The sequence below is a fragment of the Bos taurus genome, chromosome X (assembly GCF_002263795.3).
Source record: "Bos taurus isolate L1 Dominette 01449 registration number 42190680 breed Hereford chromosome X, ARS-UCD2.0, whole genome shotgun sequence".
Taxonomy (NCBI): domain Eukaryota; kingdom Metazoa; phylum Chordata; class Mammalia; order Artiodactyla; family Bovidae; genus Bos; species Bos taurus.
This window is the reverse complement of record NC_037357.1, coordinates 12802384-12827778: the sequence shown is the minus strand read 5'-3', so window position 1 is coordinate 12827778 and position 25395 is coordinate 12802384. Positions and strand designations below refer to the sequence as shown.

General features: G+C 39.3%; 1 long non-coding RNA gene across 1 annotated transcript in view; it reads left to right on the top strand.

Annotated features, from left to right (window-relative positions):
• Nucleotides 1-24585, top strand: part of LOC132344363 (uncharacterized) — a 150086-nt gene extending 125501 nt beyond the window's left edge. The window contains exon 3 of the long non-coding RNA XR_009493613.1: nucleotides 23666-24585. This is a non-coding gene — a long non-coding RNA (uncharacterized lncRNA). The remainder of the gene's footprint in view (nucleotides 1-23665) is intronic.
• Nucleotides 24586-25395: the final 810 nt, after the last annotated feature.

Genomic DNA, 25395 nt, shown 5'->3' with positions numbered 1-25395 from the left:
ATTCTTTTGACAAAGTTTTATTAACTGGTTATTACATTTTATCTATGGCCCAAGCACCAAGGATATGATAAAGATCAAGACTGACAGGGAACCTTCCCTCAGTGAAGGAATGATGGAGTGAAGGAAACTAAGTGATGGAGTTTATCATTTAGTGAAGTAATGTGGGAAATAAATATGTTTTAAAAAGTAATTTCATAAAAGCAAGTTCTCTGCAGGATGGTAAGTGTAAGATGACCTGAGATGGGAACAGGCTCAGAGTGTTCAAAGGACTAATGAAAGTCGGCGTAGGTGGACTACAAAGGGAAAGAGAGAGAATGTAAGATCACAGAGATGGTCAAGAGATCGTGAAAAAGACTTAGGATTCCATTCCACTTTCAGTGGGAATCCATTGGAGAATTCTAACCCAAGGAGTGCCATTTTCTGATTTATATGTTGGTAGGATCGCTCTTGCCTCTGTGTGGTAGATATAAGAAGCAAGTGTAGAAACAAAGAGAACAAAGACACTAGTGGTAAAACAAATAAATGAACACAACAAAACAGAATCAGACTCACAGGTATAGAGAACAGACTAGTGCTTACCATGGGGAGAGGGGTTGGAGGGGCGAGTGCCTGAAGGGGGAAAGGGGTTAAGAGTTACAAGCTACCAGTTATAAAATAACTAAGATATAAGGAATGCAATGTACAGCACAGGAAATGCAGCCAATATTTTCCACTAATAACTTTAAGTGGAGTGTAATCTATAAAACTATTGAATTACTGTGTTGTACACCTGAAACTAATATAATATTGTAAATCCACTCTACTTCAGTTAAAAAATCCAAATGAGGGGTGATGTTGGTTTGAATCAGGGTTGTAACAGTAGAGATGGTAAAAGTGTGTGGATTCCATTGAGGAAGTCAAAGGCTGAATGATATGCTCAGGGTCTAATAAAATAACAACTGTTCCCTTTACAAGTCATATTTAAGTTGGTACTTTGCTTCATCTGAAGGAGAGAAAGTATATTTTCTGTTGTAGCTACTCTCCACACTTTGGTCCTAGCTCTAATGCACTTGTGGGGGGCGAAAAAAAAAAAAAAAGAGAAATACCATAGCATAACATCTCTTATCTCTTTGAGTGCCCTCTTCCTGTCCTTTTCCTGGTTTCACTCTCCTTCAATGCCCTGCACTTATTTCTTGTCTTTCTTCCCATATGGAAACTGTGAATGTCTTGCCTCTTCTGTCCACGGAGGTGAATCCCAGGTAAGAATCTCAGTAACTGTAGAGAGCCATAAAGAGAGAGGCTGTTGAGCAGAGTTGGGGACAGACATTGTCTCTAGAATCCTTCCCAGCAAATTATATCTCACCGAATTCAGTGCCTACTCCCGAGCTAGGTCTCCAAGAGTTTTTTTTTTTTTTTTTTTTTAACTACCATTCCATGGTCAGAGACAGAAATACTAGACTTCTTGAAAAAATAAGTGTTCAAAAGAGCCAGTAGACTCCATCCTGTTATTTTCTATTTGTTGAGTACTGGAAAAGTTTGGAAGGAGATAGAAAATTGATCCTGATCTCTGCATTTACCCTGAGCTTATTCCATCCCTTATTTAGCCAGCTCCAAGCAGCACCAGTGTTAATGTATATTACCTTGCTAATCTTGACATCACATCTGTGAGCCACATCAATAGTCAGATTTCTCATTTTCCAGATCAATCAATCAACACATATTTTTAAAAGCCTAGACTAGTTTTACCTGCCATGGCCTATGTTTTGGCCTAAAATACAGATGTGTGAGCTGTGATTCTTATACGTGGGATACAAGCTGAAGGCACAAGAAACAGAGAGCAAAGCAGAAATTGATCACATGCTAACTTGGATCATATAGATTCTAATTTTAGCCTGAGTTCTGAGATGGAAACATCAATTTTTATTTAACATTGAACTCTAGACTGTTAGACCTGGGAAGGCACTTCAAGTCTAATCTACTCAGTTCATAATGATCTGGATTCTGAGACCCTGACAGATGAAGTAAATTGGCTGTAGTCACAGGCATGTCTGTGACAGAAACCCAGGTAGTCTCCAAATTCCAGTCCAGTGTTGTATACATTCCAAGAAACTTCCCCACCAGTCATATTCTTAGTGTGTTTCTCTGTTGTTCAGTTGCTTATTCATGTCTGACTCTTTGCAATCCTCTGGACTGCAGCACACCAGCTTTCCCTGTCCTTCACCATCTCCCGGAGCTTGCTCAAACTCACGTCCATTGAGTGGATAATGCCGTCCAACCATCTCATCCTCTGCTGCCCCCTTCTCCTCCTGCCCTTAGTCTTTCCCACATCAGGGGTCTTTTCCAATGAATCAGCTCTTTGCATCAGATAGCCAAACTATTGGAGCTTTAGCTTTAATATCAGTCCTTCCAATGATTATATAGGGTTGATTTCCTTTAGGGTTGTCTGGGTTTGATATCCTTGCAGTCCAAGGGACTCTCAAGAGTCTTTGCCAACACCACAGTTCAAAAGCATCAATTCTTTGGTGCTCAGCCTTCTTTATGCTCCAACTCTCATATCCATACATGACTACTGGGAAAAAAAAAAAAAAAAAGAAACATAGCTTTGACTAGAAGGACCTTTGTTGGCAAAATCTTTTTAATATGCGGTCTAGATTGGTCATAGCTTTTCTTCCAAGGAGCAAGCGTCTTTTAATTTCATGGCTGCAGTCACCATCTGCAGTGATTTGGGGGCCCCAAAAATAAAACCTGTCCATTGTTTCTGAACTAATGGAAAAAGCTCAACCCTTAAAAAACTAAGATCATGGCTTCTGGTCCCATCACTTCATGGCAAATAGATGAGGAAACAATGGAAATAGTGTTTCTCTATACATGCATTTTATTGGCCATTTGGCTTTGATTCTATTAATCCAAGGTGAACATCTGCAGTTTCTTTTGCCATTTAAGCATCTCACCCAGGAATGACTTCATTTCAGATGTTCTAAATCTAGGGCCCAGTGTTGTGTGACAGAGGTCCCTAAGATACATATTCAGCTACTCTCAGGATCTGTCAGTAATCTCCAGGCTCTGCTCTATGCTCACATAATTAATCAACAAGGGATTGACAGTCAGCAACATTTGTGGGTCAGACTTTGACCTGGGTTGGAGGGGAATTGGTCCTTACTGGACAGGAAAGCTCAGTCTAATTGGGAAGACATGTATGCTATTTATGATGGGGGTGTTCCTATAATAGAGATATAGTCCCTAATTTCAACAGATTTCTAGCTTGATTTAAGTGAAAAGAAAAACAGAAAAAATGAGCATCCAAATAACACACACACACAAGCACAAGTATAGACATGTTGTGGTCACATGTGCACACTCACAGCAAGTTGTCACCTATCCAGAAGAAATAACTACAATGAGCAAATTCATGAATTGGTGTTTTATGTTGTTATTTTAAAAGTATTAAGTGTTTAAGCAAACCAATGTACCATAGTTAATGAGGAAGCTATAGCTGAACTTGAGTTTCATTGTTCTCAGTTAATATAGTCTCATAATTTTGATGAAGACAGATCATTTTACTTAAGAAAATGTTTACCTTACAGCAGGAATGTAGTTTAAATCTATTCTTGAATTTCCTCTGTGTAGATAATATGTAGTGTTTGACCAGGGATGAAACTAGGGGTCAGTTGTAAAGAAACTGGTCTTTATTGAGCACCTGCTATATCCAATTCACTTTGTAGAAATTATCCTAACAACAATCTTGTTAGACATGAATTATCTTATTAACAATGAGATGACTGAGGCTGAGATGGGATTGGAAAGCAGATCTCCCTGAGTTAACCTTGTGCTCCAGCCATACATTTTTAATACTAAACTAATACTATGTTTAGTTTCTGACAATTGGGGGTAGGGTGGGAGAAATGGAGCTTTCCCAAAACCTTGGGCAGAAGGTGTAAACTTTTAAATTATTGTTTTAAATTATTTTTAAAACTATTTTCAGTTCAGTTCAGTCACTCAGTTGTGTCCAACTCTTTGTAACCCTATGAACCACAGCACGCCAGGCCTCCCTGTCCATCACCAACTCTTGGAGTCTACCCAAACTCATGTACATTGAGTCACAGATGCCATCCAACCATCTCATCCTTTGTCATCCCCTTCTCCTCCTGCCCTCAATCTTTCCCAGCATCAGGGTCTTTTCAAATGAGTCAGCTCTTCGCATCAGGTGGCCAAAGGATTGGAGTTTCAGCTGCAACATCAGTCCTACCATTGAACACCCAGGACTAATCTCCTTTAGGATGGACTGGTTGGATCTCCTTGCAGTCCAAGGGACTCTCAGGAGTCTTCTCCAACACCACAGTTCAAAAGCATCAATTCTTCGGTGCTCAGCTTTCTTTACAGTCCAACTCTCACATCCATACATGACCACTGGAAAAACCGTAGTCTTGACTAGATGGCCCTTTGTTGGCAAAGTAATGTCTCTGCTTTTTAATGCTGTCTAGGTTGGTCACAACTTTTCTTCCAAGGAGTAAGCATCTTTTAATTTCATGGCTGCAGTCACCATCTGCAGTGATTTTGGAGCCCAAAAAATAAAGCCAGCCATTGTTTCCCCTGTTTCCCCATTTATTTCCCATGAAGTGATGAGAACGGCTGCCATGATCTTCGTTTTCTGAATGTTGAGCTTTAAGCCAACTTTTTCACTCTCCTCTTTTACTTTCATCAAGAGGCTCTGTAGTTCTTCTTCACTTTCTGCCATAAGGGTGGTGTTATCTGCATATCTGAGGTTATTGATATTTCTCCTGGCAATCTTGATTCCAGCTTGTGCTTCATCCAGCCCAGTGTTTCTCATGATGTATTTTGATAGATGACAAATATTGTAGGTAATGGATAAGTTCAAAGAAATCAACAATTTAATCAAAAGCTGAATTTGCTTTTAATGAACTTGTCCAAGGTCTTTTGTTGTTTCTGGTCAAAGAGTGGACTGTTTGCCTGGTTAGTATTCATCAGAGGGCAATTATTTTTCAGACTTAAACTTCCTTTGGTTGAGTACATGTAATTACTAGACTTTTATCCAAACCAAGATTTTGGATAATGATAAGAGTAAAGAGAGGCCATGAAGTAAGATATGAGCTAAGATTCAGAGAAATATCTGATTAGCTTCAGACAATGAGTGTTCTAGTTAAACCATGCAAATTTGGATTTAAAGGCAAGTGTGGAGGGGTGTGCGGCATAGCTTTTGTGAAAAGCAGCTTTAGAGTGTTGACAAACTCATCATGAATTCTCATTTGGTAATACAGTCTCTTGAGTGGCAATGTGGGAGATCTCAAATTTCCATAAAGAATATTTGCATTATAACATTTAAAATCTTTTCTTTATAGATGAATTTTTAGTAAACTCTCACTCACCTGTGTCACTGTTGCAAACATAAAGTATTTATACAAAGTTAGCCTTTTCAAAAGGTCTGATGTTGAGGAACTGAGGGGAGATCAAGGAGCAAAGTCACTGCACTCTTCTCCTTCCAAGGGTGGGAGACATTGGTTTCCAATGGAACTTTTTGACCTGCTATTTTTTTTTTTTTTGATGAGTCAGTAATATTATCAGTTGAAATTCAAATAGTCATTTGGTTATATTATATTCCAGTAAAGTCCCAATTAAGTTGAATCCAGTTAATTTTGACCCTTAGTTACACAGAATTTTGATTTATTGCCGTTACCTCTCTGTCTCTGAAAAACAAAGAAAAATAAATAAAATGATATCATATCAGGAATTTGGTGAGACAGAAATATTCCTATATGATGTTCTGTGCTCATTAAAATTACAGCACATTGTTCTATCATTTTCCTCATCTGAAGGTCCTGGATAGTAAATACTGATGTTCACCCAGAAGAGGCAGCAAGGAATGATTCCATTGTATCCTGTAGATTCTAGGTTCTAAAGCAGAGAAGTGTGCTGAGACATAATGGAAAGATTTTCCAGTAAAAATGAAGAGTGAAATTATGAAGTATTTTCACAGGGTGCAACAGAGCTTTGGCAGGTTAGAACAGTGGACTGAGACTAAGAAGATAAAGTATAATAAAGGCTAATGAGAAGTTCTGTATACAATGTCTCCTCCCATCAAAAAAGAAAAAAAAAAAAAAAGATTAAACTGAGGAAGCTGAGGTCAAAGTGACTGCTTGTGAAAAAGCCCAAGGGGCTTCCCTGGTGGCTCAGAGGTTAAAGCGTCTGCCTCCAGTGTGGGAGAGCCGGGTTCAATCCCTGGGTCGGGAAGATCCCCTGGAGAACGAAATGGTAACCCCCTCCAGTATTCTTGCCTGGAGAATCCCATGGACGGAGAAGCCTGGTAGACTACAGTCCACGGGGTTGCAAAGAGTTGGACACGACTGAGCAACTTCACTTTCAGTGGTAAAACCAGTGAATGCTGATGTTTTGACCAAAAGGCTAATGTAATCTGAGAGTATGTTATATCATTTCTAGGTTACAGTCCCACTATTACCTGTGCGGGTCAGATGAATTACATAATAAGGAGTTTGTGGGGGACTTATAGGGAGAATATTGATAAACTGAATGATAAAGAAAAATGACCTTGATAACCTACAGTTTCTATAAGAAATGGCTGAAGAAAACTAGCCAGTCAAATCTGAGTTGCAGTAGAAGGCAGATAGCCCTTTTGTAACTTAGGAAATGCTAACATGTAGAAGACAATAGATTTATTTCTTTATAGTTCCAAAGGCTCTCACTCTGATACTGCTGCTGCTACTGCTGCGAAGTCGCTTCAGTTGTGTCCGACTCTGTGTGACCCCATAGAAAAGATGGGAACATTTCTGGGTTCTATGACTTGATTCTTGCACTCTGCAGGGAGTTGTGTTAGATGACTGTGCAGATTCCTTCCGGTTATAACATTTAAGCTTCTGACAAGTATCCAGGTGATTGTTAATCCTCCCTTTACCTGAAGCTTACTATACAAAAATTCATTTGACTGGAAGAGAACAAGATTATACTAAGATAATTTGAGCTAAACTCATTCCCACCAGGTACAGGCATTTCTGCATTGAAAAGGTAACCATGGTGCTTCATCTTCATCTATTTGACTTTTCTCTATCTTTGTTGCTTTTTCTTCCCTAATTTTTAAATTATTTTTTGAGAATCCATTGTCCAAACTCAGCAAAACCTAAATTGCAACACAGTTATGCAGTGTTAATACCATCTACAGTGTTGTAGGCTGATCATGGGAACATAGAAATATGTATGAACTGTGAATTTCAAGAATTGATCCCCTCCTTTTTTCGTGTCTGGAAACTAGGGTTTAAGTCCTGCATGGAGGAACATTAACTTTTGAGTTGACTTATAAGATTATTGAAAAATAGAACTATAATCCTGATACTTGAGAAAGTAACTGCTGAAGCAAAAAGACCATTATTTTATAGTTTTCAAGGGAGTGGTGGAAGCAGCAGCAGTAGCAGCAGAGTCTTAGCTTAAGGTAGACATGGCAAGAGGTTTCTTTACAGAAGGGCATTAGGCCATCCTATAACCTTCATTAGCCCTGCCATCCTCAATCAAAAAATGCTAAGCTAAGTCACTTCAGTCGTGTCTGACTCTGTGCGACCCCATAGATGGCAGCCCACCAGGCTCCCCCGTCCCTGGGATTCTCCAAGCAAGAACACTGGAGTGGGTTGCCATTTCCTTCTCCAATGCATGAAAGTGAAAAGTGAAAGTGAAGTCATGTCTGACTCTTAGTGACCCCATGGATTGCAGCCCACCAAGCTCCTCCGTCCATGGGATTTTCCAGGCAAGAGTACTGGAGTGGGGTGCCATTGCCTTCTCTGACTTTACTAGAACAGTGCCTGCTGCAGAAGATATTTATAGTCTACCAGTATAAAAATAGTCCAACCTGACTAAGCATATGAAAAGATGTTCAATTTCATTAGTCATCAGGGAAATGCAAATTGAAATTATAGTGAGATACCACTACACACCCACCACAGTGGCTAAAATTAAATAGATTGACAACAGCAAAGCTTTATGAGTACTTGGAGAAACCAAAGCTCCTATACTTTGCTGGTAAGAGTATAAAATATTGCAACCACTTTGGAAAACTATCTTGCAGTTTCTCATGCTTAAACATACATCTACCTGTGACCCAGCATTTTGACTCCTAGGCTCTTTTCCTAGGAGAAATGAAAATATATGTCTACAGAAGGAACTTGTACGAAATGTTTATAACAGCTTAAAAAAAATACCCTCAAGATAGAAACAACTCAGATAACCCTCAACAGGAGAATGGATAAACAAATTATGCTGTATCCAATCATTGTAATACTACTCAGCAAAATGAATTACTGATATATGCTAAAACATAGTCCCATCCTTTTCTAAACCACTTTATTGAGGTATTATTGACATACAAAACACTGTAACTAGTTAATGTGTGCAGGATAATGAGTTTGGAGATAAGTATACATCCATAAAATCATAACCACAATCAATGCCATAAACATATCCATTGCCTATAAAGGTTTCTCCCAGTTATTTGTTTAGATAAAAACACAGCATAAGATCTGCTCTTTTAGCACATTTTTAAGTGTACAATTCAGTGTTGTTAACTATAGCTATGTGATGTGCAATAGATCTCTAGGGCTTAATCACCCTGTATAACTGAAACTTTGTACCCTTTGACCAAGACCTTGTCATTTCGCATCCCCAGTGCTTTTTCACCACCATTCTGTGCTCTGCTTCTATGAGTTCTACTATCTAATATTCCCCATGTATGTGTAATTTAGTATTTTTTTCTTTTGTGTCTCCTTTATTTCACTTAGCATAATGTCCTATAGATTGATCTATGTTGTCACAGATGACAGGATTTACCTAATTTTTTTTAAGGCTAATGGGGAAAAAAATTCTCATCAATTAATAGATCAATGTTATGTACACAAGGTTGAATAAATGAAACCAGAGACAAAAGAGTATGTACTTATAATTCCATTTCAGTGAATTTCAAGAACAGACAAAACAATCAAAACAGTGGTTATCTAGGCTAGGGGTTGCCCTGAGGGATTGACTGGGAAGGAGTAACAAGGGAACTTTCTTCTGGGATGTTAGAAATACTCCATATCTTGATTTGGGTGTTGGTTACAGTTGTCTAGCTTTTGCCAAAACTCATAAAATTTATACCCTTAGGATGTACATTTCTCTATACATAAATTTTACTTCAATAAAAATAAAAATTTAAAAATATGCCAGCAATTAGCATGTTAAAACTTTCATGTAAACCATAGCAAGAACCATGTGCTTAAAAGCATGATATGGAGATGCAGCTTCAAAAGAGATTCCCTCAGTAGATCTCCAACCAGATCACCATACATATACTTCTTCCCCATGTGGAAATTCTAGAGTTACCACTGGGTTAACGCCTATGGAAAACAATAGCTGAGAAGAGGATATAATCTTCACAGGTCATGGGATCCTGTATGGTCTGAACATTTGGCCACTGAAATGGGTACTCAAACTAAAATAGAATCTAAACAATAGACATCTCAGAAGGGAAGGTTTGAAGGGTAGGTAAAGATCGAAGCCTTCCATATTGCTTTTCATGGAAGGTCAACAAGGAAAGTGTATGATTTTAGAACTAAATGGGCCTGGGTTATTATAAAAAACTTCATGTGCTCAAGCCTTTTATCTATAAAATGGAGGTCATACTATCTCCCATAAAAACAGTTTAAATCAGAATTATAAATATTAGCTATTAATCACCTAGTTCTATGGGAAACATGTAGTTAAGTGGCTGTACATGAGTAAGTGGGGGCTGATTAGATATTTTTATAGACTAAACACAATATGAAGTTATTATAAAATGCAGAATATTTTTCCTGTTCTATACATTACATCCCCATAACTCATCTATTTTACAACTGGTAGGTTGTAGTTTTAAATTCCCTTCACTTATTTTATATTTCTCCTCCATTCCCCTCTGGTAACCATTAGTTTGATTTTGTATCTGTGAGTCTGTTTTTGATTTACTATGTGTTTTTTTTTCTTTTTTAGATTCCACATATAAGTAAAAACATACAGTATTTGTTTTTTTCTACCTGACATTTCACTAAGCACAATACCCTCCAGGTCCATTTATGTTTTTACAAATGGGAAAATTTCATTCTTTTTATGACTGAGTAATATTCTACTGCATGTATGTATACTACATCTTATTTATCCATTCACATGTCAATGGACATTTAGATTGCTTCCATGTCTTGGGTATTGCAAATGATGCTGCTGTGAACATAGGGGTGCATATATCTTTTTGAATTAGTGTTTTCATTTCTCTTGTATAAATACATTAAAGTAGAATTGCTTGATCATATTATAGTTCTAGTCTTAATATTTTGAGAAAACTCCATTGTTTTCCATAGCAGCTGCACCAAGTTAAATTCGCACCAACTGTATACAAGGGTTCCCTTTTCTCCATATCCTCACCAACGTTGTTATTTGTAGACTTTTGGATAATAACTTTTATGACAGGTGTAAGGTGATATCTCATTGTGGTTTTAATTTGCATTTCCTTTATCATTAGTGATGTTGGACATCTGTTCATGTGCCTGTTGGCCATCTGTATATCTTCTTTGGAAAATGCATACTCAGGTTTTCTGCCCATTTTAAAAATCAGATTGGGGTTTTTTATATTAATGTATGAATTTTTTTTATATTTTGAATTTTAACACTTTATCAGCCATATCATTTGAGGCTCTGACCCTTTTCAAGTTCTCTTTAAAGAGGGCTATTTTCCTTGTTAAGTCTGGCAAATTCCCTTGAAGTAACTTTCCCTCTAGGCCCAAAAATATGTTCTTTATAGTTATAGAGTAGTGTAAATTAGAGGAACTTCAAAATTGGACAGACTTCAATTCAAATCTTGGCTCTGCCCCTTAATAGCTATGTGATTCTCGGAAGATAAACTCACTGAGGTTCAGTTTTTTGACCTATACAGTGAAGAGAATAATAATAGTTTCCTCATAAGATTAAACATACTATGTATGCATAAAGCATGGAGAGTAGTTTCTGACTCACAGTAGGTGCCCACTAGGCAGTACCTGTTATTATCAGGATCAAAGGTCTTACCTGGTCCATCTGTAGGGTAGACCCACTCGATTATACTTTTCTTTTAAAATGTATCATCTGTCTTCCTATTTCAGTTTTATTCTTTGTTATGTGATGCCCAGTGTGAGTAAATTATTGTGTATACACTGAGTCTGTACTATGCCTGAGCCCTTTTGCCTTGTTGAGACTTTTGAATTGCCTAGCTTATGTGCCACAGCTTATCTTCTTTTTCTTAAGTTAACATCCATGCTTTTTCTCTTGTTCAATCTGTACCTTCTTGAGCCTGTCCCCTAGATCTCAGGCTGTAAACTGTACCTCTTTATCATGGACCAAACATGACCTATATGTAAATTTGTTCAGAGTCATGGCTTCTTTTGGCCTGTCTTGTCCTAGAATCACTCTTAATTCAACACCAACATTGGACTGCTAGTTACTTTTCCCTGTGTCTTAGATCCCAGTTATGCCCTATTATATTGAAAAAGTTGGCTTAAAGCTCAACATTCAGAAAACTAAGATCATGGCATCCGATTCCATCACTTCATGGCAAATAGATGGGGGAACAGTGGAAACAGTGGCTGACTTTATTTTTCTGGGCTCCAAAATCACTGCAGATGGTGATTGCAGCCATGAAATTAAAAGACCCTTACTCCTTGGAAGGAAAGTTATGACCAACCTAGACAGCATGTTAAAAAGCAGAGACATTACTTTGCCAACAAAGGTCCGTCTAGTCAAGGCTATGGTTTTTCTAGTGGTCATGTATGGATGTGAGAGTTGGACTATAAATAAAGCTGAGCGCCAAAGAATTGATGCTTTTGAACTGTGGTGTTGGAGAAGACTCTTGAGAGTCCCTTGGACTGCAAGGAGATCCAGCCAGTCCATCCTAAAGGAGATCAGTCCTGGGTGTTCATTGGTAGGACTGATGTTGAAGCTGAAACTCCAATCCTTTGGCCACCTGATGCTAAGAGCTGACTCATTGGAAAAGACCCTGATGTTGGGAGGGATCGGGGGCGGGAGGAAAAAAGGATGACACAGGATGAGATCGTTGGATGGCATCACCAACTCAATGGACATGGGTTTGGGTGGACTCTAGGAGTTGGTGATGGACAGGGAGGCCTGGCGTGCTGTGATTCATGGGGTCGCAAAGAGTCGGACACGACTGAGCGACTGAATTGAACTGAACTGACATTGGGAAGAAAAGGCCATGCTCATCCATTTGTTTTCTTTTCAGTGGCAAATATGTGTTCAGTCAACATCCATTTCCTTTTTACTAAAGAAAAGCCAGTGCTACTGCTCTGTCCAAGATAGTAGTCATGGGTAAATGTGGCTTTTTAATTTAAATTAAAAGTAAATAAAAATAAAAATTCAATTGGTCAGTTGTACTAACTGTATTTTAATAACCCAATAGCCAGGTGAAGCTAGTAGCTATTGATGTTTCAAATATGGGGTTTAGATTAGTATATTATAAGATGTGTCTTTAATTATAGCATCTTGAAAATCTGTTGGGGAGAAAAGTGAAATATCAGATGAATTTTACCTCTGGCCTTAGAGTAAAAAAGGGACAATAATAACAAAGTTGAGTATGGACTTGAGACCCAGATAACCTAGTTTAAGAGCATGCTTCTAACATTTACTAGTGTGTGATCTTGGGTAATCTCTTAGTTTCTCTGTGCCTATTGTTCTATCAGTAAAGTTTTGGTAATAGTGTGTGCTCAATCTTTCAGTCATGTCTAATTCTTTGCGACCTCATGGATGGTAGCCCACCAGTCTCCTCTGTCCATGGAATTTTCCAAGCAAGAATACTGGAATAGATTGTCATTTCCTTCTCCAGTTTGTTTTTGTTCAGTCGCTCAGTCGTGTCCGACTCTTTGTGACCCCTTGGACTGCAGCATGCCAGGCTTCCCTGTCCTTCATCATCTCGCAGAGCTTGCTCAGAACTCATGTACATTGAGTCAGTGATGCTTGATTTGTGACACAAGATGTGGTCTATCCTGGAGAATGCTCACTGTGCACTTGAGAAGAAAGTATATTCTGCATTTGGATGGAATGTCTTGAAGATATCAATGAGATCCATCTTGTCTAATGTATCATTTAAGACTTGTGTTCCTTATTAATTTTCTGTTTTGATGATCTGTCCATTGGTGTAAGTGGGGTGCTAATGCCTCCTACTACTATTGTGTAACTATCAATTTCTCCTTTTAGGTCTGTTACTGTTTATCTTATGTATTGAGGTTCTTCTGTGTTGGGTGCATAGATATTTAGAATTGTTATAGCTTCCTCTTGGATTGCTCCCTTGATCATTATGTAGTGTCCTTCCTTATCTCTTGTAATATTCTTTATTTTAAGGTCTGTACCACACAATTGCACTCATCTCACACGCCAGTAAAGTAATGCTCAAAATTCTCCAAGCCAGGCTTCAGCAATATGTGAACCGTGAAATTTCAGATGTTCAAGCTGGTTTTAGAAAAGGCAGAGGAACCAGAGATCAAATTGCCAACATCTGCTGGATCACTGAAAAAGCAAGAGAGTTCCAGAAAAACATCTATTTCTGCTTTATTGACTATGCCAAAGCCTTTGACTGTGTGGATCATGATAAACTATGGAAAATTCTTCAAGAGATGGGAATACCAGACCACCTGACCTGCCTCTTGAGAAACCTATATGCAGGTCAGGAAGCAACAGTTAGAACTGGACATGGAACAACAGACTGGTTCCAAATAGGAAAAGGAGTACGTCAAGGCTGTATATTGTCACCCTGTTTATTTAACTTATATGCAGAGTATATCATCATCATGAGAAATGCTGGGCTGGAAGAAGCACAAGCTGGAATCAAGATTGCCGGGAGAAATATCAATAACCTCAGATATGCAGATGACACCACCCTTATGGCAGAAAGTGAAGAGGAACTAAAAAGCCTCTTGATGAAAGTAAAAGTGGAGAGTGAAAAAGTTGGCTTAAAGCTCAACATTCAGAAAACGAAGATCATGGCATCAGGTCCCATCACTTCATGGGAAATAGATGGGGAAAAAGTGGAAACAGTGTCAGACTTTATTTTTTTTGGCTCCAATATCACTTCAGATGGTGACTGCAGCCATGAAATTAAAAGACGCTTACTCCTTGGAAGGAAAGTTATGACCAACCTAGATAGCATATTGAAAAGCAGAGACATTACTTTGCCAACAAAGGTCCATCTAGTCAAGGCTATGGTTTTTCCAGTGGTCATGTATGGATGTGAGACATGGACTGTGAAGAAAGCTGATCGCCAAAGAATTGATGCTTTTGAAGTGTGGTGTTGGGGAAGACTCTTGAGAGTCCCTTGGACTGCAAGGAGATCCAACCAGTCCATCCTAAAGGAGATCAGCCCTGGGATTTCTTTGGAAGGAATGGTGCTAAAGCTGAAACTCCAGTACTTTGGCCATCTCATGCCAAGAGTTGACTCATTGGAAAAGACCCTGATGCTGGGAGGGATTGGGGGCAGGAGGAAAAGGCGACGATAGAGGATGAGGTGGCTGGATGCCATCACCGACTCGATGGATTTGAGTCTGAGTGAACTCCGGGAGTTGGTGAGCGACAGGGAGGCCTGGCGTGCTGCAATTCATGGGGTTGCAATGAGTCGGACACAACTGAGCGACTGAACTGACTGACTGATTATCTGATATGAGGATTGCTACTCCCACTTTCTTTTGCTTTCTATTTGCATGGAATATATTTTTCCATCCTCTAACTTTCAGTCTATACATGTCTTTAGGTCTGAAGTGGGTTTCTTGTAGACAACATATATATGGGTCTTGTTTTTGTATCCACTCAGCCAGTCTGTGCCTTTTGTTTAGAGCATTTATTCCATTTATATTTAAAGTCATTATTGATATATATGTTCCTATTGTCTCCTGAGAAATCTGTATGCAGGTCAGGAAGCAATATTTAGAACCGGACATGGAACAACAGAATGGTTCCCAATAGGAAAAGGAGTACATCAAGGCTGTATATTGTCATCGTGCTTATTTAGCTGATATGCAGAGTACATCATGAGAAATGCTGGGCTGAATGAAGCACAAGCTGGAATGAAGATTGCTGGGAGAAATATCAATAACCTCAGATATGCAGATGACACCACCCTTATGCCAGAAAGCGAATAAGAACTAAAGATCCCCTTGATGAAAGTGAAAGAGGAAAGTGAAAAAGTTGGCTTAAAGCTCAACATTCAGAAAACAAAGATCATGTCATTCAGTCCCATAGCTTCATGGCAAATAGATAAGGAAACAGTGGAAACAGTGGCAGACTAGCTTTTTGGGCTCCAAAATCACTGCAGATGGTGACTGCAGCCATGAAATAAAAAAAGCACTTACTCCTTGGAAGAAAATCTATGACCAACCTAGACAGCATATTAAAAAGTAGGGACATTACTTTGCCAACAAAGGTCCATCTAGTCAAAACTATGGTTTTTCCAGTACTCATGTATGGATGTGAGAGTTGGACTATAAAGAAAGCTGAGCACCAAAGAATTGATGCTTTTGGAGAATGCTTTTGAGAGTCCCTTGGACTGCAAGAAGATCAAACCAGTCCATCTTAAAGGAAATCAGCCCTAAGTGTTCATTGGAAGGACCCATGTTGAAGCTGAAACTCCAATACTTTGGACACCTGATTCAAAGAGCTGACTCATTTGAAAAGACCCTGATGCTGGAAAAGATTGAAGGCAAGAAGAGAAGGGGATAACAGAGGATGAGATGGTTGGATGGCATTGTAGACTCAATGGACATGAATTTGAATAAACTCCAGGAGTTGGTGCTGGACAGGGAGGCCTGGCACGCTGCAGTCCATTCAATCACAGAGTCAGACATGACTGAGTGACTGAACTGAACTGAATTGCCATTTTCGTAATTGTTTGGGGTTTGTTTTCATAGATCTTTTTCTTCTCTTGTATTTCCTGCTATAGAAGTCCCTTTAACATTTGTTGTAAAGCTGGTTTGGTGGTATTGAATTCTCTTAACTTTTGGTTGTCTGAAAAGCTTTTGATTTCCCCATAAATTTTGAATGAGATCCTTGCCAGGTAGAATAACCTCGGTTGTAGATTTTTCCCTTTCAGTACTTTAAATATATCCTGCCATTCCCTTCTGGCCTTCAGAGTTTCTGCTGAAAGATCAGCTGTTAAACATATGGGGCTTCCCTTGTAGGTTACTTGTTGCTTTTCCCTAGGTGCTTTTAATATTCTTTCTTTGTGTTTCAGCTCTGTTCGTTTGATTAGTATGTGTCTTGGCATGTTTCTCCTTGGATTTATCCTGTTTGGGACTCTTTGCGCCTCTTGAACTTCATTGACTATTTTCTTTTTCTTGTTGGGGAAATTTTCAGCTACAGTCTCTTCCAAAATTTTCTCATATACTTTTCTTTTTATCTTCCTCTTCTGGGATCCCTATAATTTGAATCTTGGGGCATTTAATATTGTCCCAGAGGTCTCTGAGACTATCCTCAGATTTTTTCATTCTTTTTACTTCATTCTGCTCTTCAGCAGTTATTTCCACCATTTTATCTTCCAGCTCACTGATCCTTTCTTCTGCTTCAGATATTCTGCTACTGATTCTTTCTAGAGTATTTTTAAATTCAGTAATTGTGTTGTTTGTCTCTGTATGTTTATTCTTTAGTTCTTCTAGGTCTTTGTTAATTGATTTTTGCATTTTCTTCATTCTATTTTCAAGGTTTTTGATTATCTTTGCTATCATTATTCTGAATTCCTTTTCAGGTAGTTTGCCTATTTCCTCTTCATTTATTTGGATTTCTGTGTTTCTAGTTTATTCCTTTATTTCTGCAGTATTTCTCTGCCTTTTCATTATTTTTTTAAACTTATTATATTTGTTTCCCCAGGCTTTCCCCAACCTTTCCCCAGGCTTCAAGGTTGAATTCTTTTTTCCTTTTGGTTTCTGCCCTCCTAAGGTTGGTCCAATGGTTTGTGTAAGCTTTGCATAGGGTGAGATTTGTCCTGAGTTGCTTTTTTTTTTCCCTCTGATGGGCACAGCTGAGTGAGGTGGTAATCCTGTCTGCTGATGATTGGGTTTGTTTTTTTGTCTTGTTTGTTGTTTGGATGTAGCATCCTGCACAGGGTGCTATGGTGGTTGGGTGATGCTGGGTCTTGTATTCAAGTGGTTTCCTTTGTGTGAGTTCTCAGTATTTGCTAATCCCCAGGGTAAGGAGTTCTCTGGTAGTCTAGGGTCTTGAAATCAGTGCTCCCACTCCAAAGGCTCAGGGCTTGATTTCTGGCCAGGAATGGAGATTCCACGTGTGGTTTATTATGGCATTAAATGAGATTAAAACAAATACCCAAAAGTGAGAAACCAAGAATGAAGCCCCGACCAATGGCAGTTACAAAATCAGGCAAATAATAATTAAAATAATGGAATTTACACATACACATATACACCTATAAACAAAATCAAAACAGTTCAACAGAAATAAAGTACAATAGATTGACCCTATGAACAAAGGAAACCAAGAATATCTATCAGTTAAAACAAAACTAACTAAAGTACAAATTGGAAAACAAAACTAAATCAAGGTTCCAAGTGGGGAATGAAGCAATGAAAACAAAACCAACAAATATGGTAAGAAAAAGAAAGGAAAGAAAGAATAGAAATATGAAGTTAAATAGAGATAGATAAAGAAGATTTACATATATTAAAGAGTAACTGCAAGGGGAAAAGAATAATAGGAAAAACAAACAAAGGAATAAATGTAGAAAAAATAATAATAGGTTTTAAAACTTAAAAGAGAAAAAAAAAAAGAAGAAAAGGAAAACTCCACAGAGCTGCAAAAGCCCAACATAGAGGCAGAGGTTTATAAAAGCAGTTAAAAGTGTAATTGGAAAAAAAAAAAAAAAACACTCAAAAGCTTAGTTACACTTCACAGTGCTAATAAAATTGACAACTACCACAGAAGAAAAAAAAAAAAGAAAAATCCAAAAGAAACTACAAAAACCAATATATAAGAATAATCAATGTTTTTCTTGAGTCTCTGCTGTCAGTGTCCTTTCCCTCGCTGGGAGTCACAGTCCACCTCACCTCCCTATTCTGCCCTCCAACTCCACTCTGGTCTCTGGATCTGCTATAGGGGCAGCTCAGACTCTAATCTTGTCCTACTCCTTGTGTTCTTGCGTCCAATAGTCACAGCTATAAGAACTAGTGCGTTTTCTTTTGCGGGAGCTCTCAATGTCCTTTTATATATTATAACTCTTGTGGCTAAGGCAATCTGTGTCCCTGCACACTTGGCAGCATCAGGGTCCCCACGATCCAAGTAGCTGTGCCACCTTCATGCTCAACCCTCACTGGGGCAGAGCTGCTACAGACAAAAAATGTCTTGTGTCTTTGCACATGGGGTCACTTCGTTTGTGTCCAACTCTTAGTGACCCTGTGGACTGAGGCCTGCCAGGCTTATCTCTCAGTGGAGTTCTCCAGGCAAGAATATTGGAGTATATTGGCCAATACGTATTGCCATACCCTTCTAGAGCACTATATGTCCTGCTGCCCTAAGCTTCCAACTCCCCTGAGTACCTGGTGCTCCCAGAGCCCCCGTGACCCAAGCAGCTGCACCACCTCCACACCTTGCCCTCACTGGGGCAGACCCAAGTCCTCCAGGGCAGCCTCAGAAGTAAACCCCAGTAGACGACCTACATGCAGAGGTGGAATTAAAAGCACAATTGAAACCCAGGGGCAGTTGTGGCTAAGGAAGAAGACCCAAAACCTTCCTGCCAGCTGTACAAACTTCATATTAAATCTACATGATCAACCAGGCAGACTGTGTCTATGGAATATATAAAAGGACATTGAGAGCTCCCCTGGCAATTTTGATTCTAGCTTGTGCTTCATCCAGCCCAGCATTTCACATGATGTACTCTGTGTAGAAGTTAAATAAGCAGTGTGACAATATATAGCCTTGACATACTCCTTTCCCAATTTTGAAGCAGTCTATTGTTCCATGTCTGGTTCTGTTGGTTCTTGACCTGCATACAGATTTCGCAGGAGGCAAGTAAGGTGGTCTGGTATTTCCATCTCTTGAAGGATTTTCCATAATTTGTTGTGATCCACACAGTCAAAGATTTTAGCACAGTCAATGAGGCAAAAGTAGACATTTTTTCTGGAATTGTCTTGCTTTATCTGTGACCCAGTGGATGCTGGCAACTTGATCTTTGGTTTCTCTGCCTTTTCTAAAGCCAGCTTGTACATGTGGAAGTTCTTGGTTCACATACTGTTGAAGCCTAGCTTGGAGGATTTTGAAGATTTACTTCTTCGATAGTAGTGCCCAATTTATAGGCAATTTTGAACAGTGCTCAGTATACAATAATTCTTATATACATGGTAGTTGTTATTGTTCTTGTTATGAAATTGAAAGATAGTGTTTTGGAAACTGGATTTTAGGGCAGTTGTTTAGGAGCCATGCAGTTGTAACATTGCTGGTAAACAGCTGAAACAACAAGATTTGATAATGAAATACTGTGATTTCATAGAGTTGTCACTGTTGTTCATTCACTAAGTTGTTTCTGACTCTTTTTAACCCCATGGACTGCAGCATGCCAGGCTCCCTGTCCTTCACCATCTCCCAGAGTTTGCTCAAACTCATGTCCATTGAGTCACTGATACCATCCAACCATCTCATCCTGTGCCTCCCCCTTCTTCTCTTACCTTCAGTCTTTTCCAGCATTAGGGCTTTTTCCAGTGAGTCTACTCTTCATATCAGGTGGCCATAGTAACCAAATCAGGTTGTATATCTTATAGTTGGAACTGGGTCTGGCTTTCCTGGGGGAGGAGGAAATGGATATATTTTATTTCCATGCTGAGTTTCAAATTCTAGGGAGATTTCCTAAGTGAGTGAAAAATTAGCTATAGGGTCAAGAATGGGCAGAGAGGAGTATTAGACTGGAAAGTTAGTTTGAAAAAATAATCTCTGTAAAGGTGACATTTTCAGCAGGTTGGAAACACCCACTGAAGGATATATTGAGAAAACAATTTGAACTTTAGTATAGGGGATGATCTAGGAGTAGTGTTAGGCAAGAGGAAGCTTACAGAAATAAAAAAAAAAATAAAGAGATGTTAGCATTGCTTACAGTTCTCGTTCCCTCTTTCAGTGGAGCCGACTACATATAAAGACATGGGCACTTTCCCTTGTTGAGATGAGGGTCAAAAATATTTGAGCTTCATCATTTTTGTCTTGCAAGTTTAACTCAGGGTTTAGATTCTATACCAAAGAAGAATTTCTTTGGGTTCAAATATTTAGTAAGTACACTCCAAAAGTATTTGAGTAACTTCAGCCTGATCTAGCCCAGCTTTCCTTGGCTGGGCTGGGACACTTCCTGGGCAGTCTATTACCTCTATTTCTCTTCCTCACTTCAAGTCCATCTAAGATACAGTTTCTCCAGGAAAAAAAAAAAAAAAACTTCAGGCCAATTCAGTCATTTCCTTGTAGTGGTAATGCGTCTGGCAGATGACAATGCAGATGGACTACTCCCAGAAAGAAAATAAAATAACATATCTGGGTACCCTTGTGCAGCACAAACGGTATAATAGTAACTTGATATTTAATTATTTTCACTTAATAGTTAAACCGAATCTTTAAAATAAAAGTTCATTAATTATAGCAAATAGTCTACACATAGAGAAGCAACAGGGCAGTATGTATTTAGTGAGACATAAGTTGTTATGACTTAAACAAGGAAAGTGGCAAGGAGGTTGGATCATTGGAAGAGGTGACAGTACAGTGGTAGCCTCGGGCTTAAACATGAAAAGCATGTTGCACCATGTTTAGAACAAAGTGGGTAACACAATGAACATCAGTTAAATAAATGGGTGTTGGATGGTTGTGGTAAATACTTTGGATTTCATATTGATGGGGATAAACTATTAATGGGAAAGATAGATAAGAGTTTAAGAGAAAATTAGGAGTGTTGACAAGATTTGATTGTGTTTCATGGGATGAAGGACCTGAAGGAATCAAGACTGACTTCTGCATTTCTGAGATGAACAACTGATGCGTAGTGATGCTCTTCACTAAGAACATTGGAAAGAAAGAAAAAAGTGAAGTCACTTAGTCGTGTCTGACTCTTTGCGACCCCATGGACTGTAGTCCACCAGGCTCCTCTGTCCATAGGATTTTCCAGGCAAGAATACTAGAGTGGGTTGCCATTCCCTTCTCCAGGGGATCTTTCCAACCCAGGGATTGAACCCAGGTCTCCCACATTGCAGGTAGACTCCTTACCATCTGAGCCATGTGGGCAATTAAAAACATTGGAAGAGGAATAAATTTGAGGTGTGTAGATGATAAATATAACTTGAAAAATGTTTTTCTTGGTGGGGAGAAATGTTAAATATGAGCTATCTGTGGGTCCTCTAAGTGGAGGTTTTCAATAGGAAGCCAAATAATGAACCTGGGTTCAGGAAATACAACGCACCACAAGATACACATCCATTTGGAAAGTGATCAGGAAAAACAACAGAAGAGTAGGTGATTTTTCCTAGGTTAATTTTAGGAAAGAGAGCCAAGGAAGAAGCCTGAAATATATCAATATTTAAGTGATTGATAGAGTCAAGTGAATGAAAATGAGGATAAAAATCTAAGAAATTTGCTGAGAGCCATGTCAAAAAAAAGTTATAGTATAAACACCACCAGAATAATTAATAACAAAAGTGATCAGTGGAAATATATGCCACATAGAATTCAAAGATTTTTGCATTTAGTGATAAGTGCTGAGCTTAGTGAATAATTACAGGAGCAAGTGTATTTCAGTAACCAGATTTTACTCAGTTAAATCAGAAGTAGGGACAATGAGTGTAGATTACTCGTGTAAGCTGGTTGACTATAAAGAGATAAGAGTGGAGATAATAGCTAGAGGGAGATACCTGAAGGACTGTGGTGCCTTTGTATTGCTATTAAACTTAAAATGTGTGTGTGTGTATACATACATGGCTGCTAAGTCGCTTCAGTCGTGTCTGACTCTGTGCAATCCCATAGATGGCAGCCCACCAGTCTCCCCTGTCTCTGTGATTCTCCAGACAAGAACACTAGAGTGGGTTGCCATTTCCTTCTCCCATGCATGAAAGTGAAAAGTGAAAGTGAAGTCGCTCAGTCGTGCCCAACTCCCAGCAACCCCATGGACTGCAGCCTACCAGGCTCCTCCATCCATGGGATTTTCCAGGCAAGAGTACTGGAGTGGGGTGCCATTGCCTTCTCCGTACATACATGGAGAAGACTTGAAAATGTTCATTGACTGTTGGAAAGAGTCTGTTGTCTGTTTCTTGGGAGAAGTAGAGAAAGTGAAATTGTGGCCTCCATCCCTTTGCAGAAAGGACATAGAAAGAGAATTTTGAGTGAGGTCACAAAAGCTGCAGCACTACTGGAGTGAGCCGTGCCTGAACATCTCATCTGGTGCGTGAGTGATCATTAATTGCCTCCTGTATTGAGCATTAATGAGGAGGCGGTGGTAACCATTAATTAGGAGATGTTTGCAAGATGAAAAAAAAAAAAGGCATTCACTCCTGGGAAATTCAATGGATGGCATTAAAGGACACTGGCTTCTAACACAATTAAAGAGGGGAAATTAATGACATGAAAACTTGAATAAAGAGGTATCATGAGATGGCATCCAAGCAGGTGAAAGATATCAGAAAATTTCCGCCTTGAAATGGCCACTAAATCTGTATATAAACAAGCAAAGGCAAATGAAGAGTTGAAGAAATTGTTTTAAAATCTCAAGGTTCCCAACCTCATTATGGAGAAAAGATAAATTCATAAGATCAGAACTTCTCAGGAGTGTTCATGGCTCAGGGTCCATCCCTGGGGATTGTGGAACCTGGTGCTTTTATCTTAGTGTCAGGTGGAATCCAACTTGTCCCCTCATCTACAACCTTGTGGTATTCCCCTCTTTCCTTAACTGTTGTCCTGCCTGATAATTTGCATATTGAAGTAGCAGAACTGAGATCATGGGGTACTCATTTAGCATCAGACAGATGTATCTACAAAAAGTTTACTGCTGTAGGTAGCTTTGAGAGAAGTCCCTTCAAGACCCAGAGAAACTCAATTCCCATTTTTAATTTGTTCATCCTATCAGTAAATATTTATTAAGTAGCAATGGCACCCCACTCCAGTACTCTTGCCTGGAAAATCCCATGGATGGAGGAGCCTGGTAGGCTGCAGTCCCTGGGGTTGCTAAGAGTCGGACATGACTGAGTGACTTCACTTTCATTTTTCACTTGCATGCATTGGAGAAGGAAATGGCAACCCACTCCAGTGTTCTTGCCTGGAGAATCCCAGGGATCGGGGAGCCTGGTGGGCTGCCGTCTATGGGGTCGCACAGAGTCAGACACAACTGAAGTGACTTAACAGCAGCAGGAAGATCCCCTGGAGAAGAGAATGGTAACACACTCCAGTATTCATGCCTGGAGAATTCCATGGACAGAGAGCCTGGCAGGCTATAGTTCATGGGATCACAAAGAGTTGGATACAACTGAGTGACTAATACTTCATATAATAGTTCACATTTCATAATTCCAAACTCCCAGTCCATCCCTTCCCCATCTCCTTCCCATCCCCCTTGACAACCATAACTCTGTTTTCTCTGCAAGCTATTTTGCCTTCAATCTTGTTTTCACAGGCTGTATTGTGAAATTTGGGGAGGTGAAACATCAGAAAATTAGAAAAGTCAAGCACTAAGGTCCTGGTACTGGCTGTTGGCCCCACTGCCCCTGATAAAGTTTGCAACATTGGGTAAGTGAATGCAATCCTGTATTTTCATTTTCACAATGAGAGAGTTAAACTAGATAAGTAATTCTCAATATTTTCAATTATGAAGGACACTTCTTATTAGCAAAGAATGTCACAGACTGCCATGATATTATGTGTACTTAGTGTATCTTTGAGTTGAGTGATTAAGGCTTGTAAGACTATAACACAAATGTGTTCTTTAATAATTGCACCATTGTATGAAGGTTGAATATAGTACTTTGTTCATTCAGTTGGTGATTTATTCACCACAATTTGTTAGCACCTAAGCTGAGGCAGGAGCCTTGGTAAGTGGTGGGGGAAGCAAAGATGAATGAGCCAAGCTCTATTTTCAAAGCCTCATTCTCCATAGGGCAGACAGGTACAGAGTCAGGTGATAGGTAGTGTGGTTCAGGTACAGGGGTGCTCTGGCAGCTAAGAAAGGGAGCACCTAAGGTCATCAGAGAAGGGTTTCCTGTGGAGGTCATGTCTAAAATAAGGCCCAAAGCATCTGTAGGAGTTCACCAGGTAAGGAGGAAGGTCAGGTAAAAGCCATCAGGCTGAGGGGCACTTAGTATGGTTATTTATGACAACTGAGGATCCTGGTGCATAGAGATTCCCATGCTAGCACCTCCCCTCAGGGGTCTTTAACACTGAGAATGAGGACTTTTGGACTAAATGCACATAAGATTCCTCCTTACTCAAATAATAAATGGTGCCTCATCTCTAACTTTTCACATGATCCATTTAGGGCCATTTTAAAAGTCAAGAGATGCAAACAAACCAAAGGGCTATATTACAAATAATTGTAGATAATGGACTTTCAATGAAATCACATTTTCTTTGTTTAATTAACATATAGAGACTTTGAGGTCTCCATTTGCCTAGGTCCACTTGCACATCTTCCCACTGCATGAGAATCTTCAAGGGTGTATGTGAGCTGTCAAAGTGATATGCCTCTATGGTCAACAGTCCTCAGACTGCATGCTTTGTAATTCAGTTCAGTTCAGTTGCTCAGTCATTTCCAACTCTTTGTGACACCATGAACTGCAGCACAGAAGGCTTCCCTATCCATTACCAACTGCTGGAGCTTGCTCAAACTCATGTCTATTGAGTCAGTGATGGCATCCAACCATCTCATCCTCTGTCGTCTCCTTCTCCTCCTGTCTTCAATATTTCCCACCAACAGGGTCTTTTCAAATGAATCAGTTCTTTACATCAGGTGGCCAAAGTATTGGAGTTTCAGTTTCAGCATCATTCCTTCCAATGAATATTCAGGACTGATTTCCTTTAGGATTGACTGGTTAGATCTCCTTGCAGTCCAAGACATTCTCAAGGGTCTTCTCCAACACCATGGTTCAAAAGCACCAGTTCTTCAGTGCTCAGCTTTCTTTACAGTCCAACTCTCACATCCATACATGACTACTGGAAAAACCATAGTTTTGACTAGATGGACCTTTATTGGCAAAGTAATGTCTCTACTTTTTAATATGCTGTCTAGGTTGGACACAGCTTTTCCTCCAAGGAGCAAGCATCTTTTAATTTCATAGCTGCAGCCACCATCTGCAGTGATAAAGTCTGTCACTGCTTCCATTGTTTCTCTGTTGTTTACCATGAAGTGAT